A 4,277-nucleotide genomic window follows, 5' to 3' on the forward strand; every position below is an offset into this window, starting at 1 on the left:
AAATAGCTTATATAATGGTCGGTCGATCTAATTATTTGTCTATATATTGAAGTCCACGGCGTTTAATATGAATTTCAAATATTGCGCCATTTCAGATCAGAAATTTTCCAAATATAACTGATTTCTGAGTTTCGAGAGTTTTACATCCAGCACCGACGTTAGATATTCCATCAGATAGCTGGCTGGCTCCCAGCACGAAACAAAGTACGTCTATGCAAGGATTCGAACCTAAACCGTAACATGTCCCTAAGACTTGCAGGCAAATATGTTAGGCCACCCATTGGCAGCAGTGCTTATTGGGACGCTACATAACTTTTGCTTGGGAGGTGGTGACACAATAAAACAAAGCACCTATTGTGTCTAGCAACACTGGTTGTCTACGAGGCTTGTCCGAGATAAAAAGCTACCGAACATACTTCGCAGGACAATTGTTTCAAAATTAAATGAAAAATATATCTATGACGAACTCTTGTTAGTCCGCTAGGGATCAGCCGATAGGTAAGCAAGTAATTGATACCAAACTATAGGGTGTAGGTTTCCAACAAGCTCCAACCAAATTTAATACTTTGGTGCATACCCTTTGCATATAGTGCCACCTTTTTTAAAGGAAATATTGGAAATTGAATTTTGTAACAATATTATGGTATAGCCAGTTAGTTTAGCTTATGAATTCATTTGTAGAGGCATAAACCTGTTAATACCAATAGGCCTGAAATAATCTCACGCACGTTTTCACATAATTAGATCTTTAGGCGAAAATCTAAGTAAAACTAGTTGGAACTTGCCTAACTTAACCAACTTATCTTACTATACAAACTATAAAATTTGCTTTGTACCTATTAAAGAGACTATTTATGATCGGTCAAAAGACCTGACTTTTACATGCAAGAGCTTCAAGTAGTGTCCATGAGTTGCCGAACTAAACGTTTTGTAGCTGATTATACGTCACGTATTTTACCCTTTCTTAGTTATGAGGCCTCTCCTAATTTTAAATAGCGGACCCTTTCCGATCTAAATCCTCCTTCCTACGCTCGAAGCGTAAAACCAATAAAAGGACAGCCTTCACAGAATGCTGAAGCCATGGTGAAGTCTAATCGGTACTGATCGCATCGATGAAATTATTCAGGTGTTAAACAATTTGAGTAAAAATCGTGACAATTGCCAAGCCATTAACGCGCTGAAATCAGGTCTGTAAATATGAATGCTTATCAGCAGTGCTAACATATGAAAATTCTGAATGAGTCGCCCATGCATTGGAGACGGTGTGATAAGGATGTATTTAATTAGCATATGTAGTACACGACAAGACTAAGAAACAAAGTTTTGACGTCACTTACAAGGGCAAAATTACAACCGGCGCTATACGCTAACTTGAAGTTATCAATTATATAAACTAGTGGTCTCGCTGTTACCATTTCCATGCGTTTAAACTAATTGAAACTCTGTACCTTTTGGAATTATGATAACATTAAGTGGTAATTGTTTATTTTGTCAAAGTGTACATGTATGCCAAGTAGTTAAAAATCAGGTTGTTTCGTAGATTTATTTAATTTACCCATTTGTGATAAAATAACAATGTTATCGAACCAAAATTGATATAGTCATTGACAGGTCCGTAGAGGCTTGTCACTCGCTAAACTAACAAGTAAAGATTGGGCCTAATTAACAGAGCATATTGCTTGCTTTTTTAGATAGATAATTGGCTAGAGCATACTTTGGTATCCCCCCATTAAGTGCACACTATCTATAGACTTATTTCATAAGTATTAATACCTTAACACGTTCTGTTCGTACAAGCCCAAGACGGTCGCCACTACCACATCCATTAACGTCTGCAAAGTTGCCTATTCGTGCTTATATTGTCGTATCGGTTTGAGAACACTATATTTCGTTGTAATGCGGCGGAAACACTTTTGCGGGGACACACGAGGGGTTCTGCACATAGAGACACGTGAGGTAGTCCATGCGCGAAATCGGGTCTAGATGCAGGGTTTGTTTCACGTCAGTATGAGCTGACCATTTGAATCGATGCTCAACATAACGATGATATGTAGATTGTGTTGGTTAATGTTTCTCCATTTTTTCAAATATCTCATATGATCAGAGCTGCGTCGGGTCCGAGTTGGTGTCGCTTCTAAGCCGATTTGGCAATAGTAGATGTGCTACGATTGCTCAGAACGCTTTTATTCAAACTTGAGATAGAACGCCTTGAAATTTCTGCAAAAATTCACTGTATTTTACAATTTAGTTACGATAAAGGTACAGTGCCTAGGCACATAAAATACCTATTCTGTTTATGGCCTAAAAGTAGTTACCGGAAGAAACGGCCTAAGGGTAATTGTGCCGCTTCTATTCTGGCAATTTTGATATGCAACATGTTCCTCGTTATGGCTGACCAATCACGAAAACAATCACAAAAATAAACTTATTTCGGAAGTTAAGCAAGACCGACACATAAATAGTTGCAGTATCTCCAGAAAATCAAACGCCAACAATTAAACAGTTTTAAACCTATTGAAGAAAGCTGCTTATATAAAAGCTCAATGTTTGAATTAAAGAATTGATCGATTGTATTTCTCTAAGTGAATCTCCTCAGAAGATCCCGCCATTCCTAACGGGGTTAATCATGAGCGACGAAAAGTAGGCCACATATGGCGGTCATGTGCACATGAGTGAAACTTTTTTAAAAAATGTGCTCTACACTCTGTCGCAACATCCAGCCTGCAGCCAAAGCGTACAATGCAACGCGTTTGGTGGGAACGCGAGAAAAATCATGCACAATGGGTTACTGCCGCCTGGTCAAACAACTGATTTCAACTTTTACTGTCAACAACTAACAGAAGAATAAGAGGTAATTGGAAAAAAATCAACCGGAACATAAAGGGCGTTGTCCTTCATCGCGCTAGTCCATCATGCTAAATTAAGAGAGCTTGGAAGGAACATACACCGTGTAGCTCGATTCTTGCTCCAGCAGTTTATTCACAATTATTTATGTAGAATTCTCGTAGTCATGTTGATTTAACTTCAGCGGAGAGATGCAAAACTAACTTGTTGCAATTTTTTCTTGCCTAGATACCGTACAGATGGTACGATGGTGGAACTGTGGTGTTGCCGAAAAAATAACAGCAGGATATTCGTCAAAATGGTGCCTATTCAGTTAGTTGTGTTGTTTTAAAGTACACAGTGTTTGCTCCAATTTCGGCCTGAAAACGGCCCATGTTTTTTGTATGTACATATATGTGTGGTTCCTCACTATGCGTCTAACGTCTCCGTAATTACATGCCAGAAGCCTGTTTTTAGCCACGCTAGAAATGAGTATATTTGAATAATCAATGCAAATTCATGCGTAGACTGCGGTAGCTTAGAGCGGCAGTAGCATAGATTAAAACGTGTGATAGATGAAAGGCCGCGGTTTTGTAATAACAATAATACATTTAACATGCTACAAGAAGTGGGGTCGGTATTCGAGTCCCGCCAAACAAAAAAGTTCTACGCTAGCCAGCACTACCCTAGCTAAAACCCACTGGTACTCAAGGAAATACCATCCATACATACGCGAACACCAATAACCGTACGTTACCTCTAATTTTCGTTCGAGCCGTGTCTAAATATACATGTCATTCTCTCACGCTGAAAGCGTCTGCGCGTAGATGTTTGGGATATAAATCCATCAATATGACTGCCGATGGAATCGGCGTAACGAGCCATCACGATTAATAATTTTGTTTCGTTTTGAATTAAGTATATAGCATCCTTGAGTCGTTACCTTGTTCATCACCTAACGCAACGGACCCCACTCCTACTTCACAAAACGGAAAGACCAATTGCCGTAGCGTAGGCGTCCACTTGATCTATCACATTATATTTTTTTCTTAGTAAACCTCAAAAAAAGGCTTATGGCTAGGAATAGTTAGCTTACCAAGATACACATATAGTATACATTTCGGCTGGCTCAGTGTTATGTGATCTCTTCGGTCCGGCTGACCTCCTAACGAAACGGTTTGTTATGTTAGCACAATTTATTGGATTGGCCACGTAAATAGTTTATTTGTGAGGTCGAGGAAAAGGTTATATTGCGATATTACTGTTCCAAATGCGTTTTTGTTGGCAGTACGGGTTTAGCAGCCAGTAGATTATGGGTATTGATTAAATGGGATAAAAACCCGTCACCGTCATTCAGTGTGATTGTTGATTTGTCGGAGGAAACATAGCACCGTTAGGTACGCTGCCAGTTAGTATGAGCCATGCGATAATATTCGACGCGGGAACGCAAAATG

General features: G+C 39.2%; 1 long non-coding RNA gene across 5 annotated transcripts in view; it reads left to right on the forward strand.

The window, feature by feature from the left end:
• The first annotated feature begins 272 nt into the window (after positions 1–272).
• The window catches only part of LOC147753161 (uncharacterized), a 21,476-nt gene continuing 17,471 nt past the window's right edge, over positions 273–4,277 (forward strand). For 2 of the 5 annotated variants that reach the window (XR_015312031.1, XR_015312032.1), the window contains exons 1-2: positions 2,584–2,851; positions 3,073–3,145. This is a non-coding gene — a long non-coding RNA (uncharacterized LOC147753161). Of the gene's footprint in view, positions 1,188–2,583; positions 2,852–3,072; positions 3,146–4,277 lie in introns of those variants that run through there. The other 3 variants (XR_015312030.1, XR_015312029.1, XR_015312028.1) reach the window with 2 other exon arrangements.

The sequence above is a fragment of the Varroa jacobsoni genome, unplaced genomic scaffold (genome assembly GCF_002532875.2).
Source record: "Varroa jacobsoni isolate VJ856 unplaced genomic scaffold, vjacob_1.0 scaffold_694, whole genome shotgun sequence".
NCBI classification, from domain to species: Eukaryota; Metazoa; Arthropoda; class Arachnida; order Mesostigmata; family Varroidae; genus Varroa; species Varroa jacobsoni.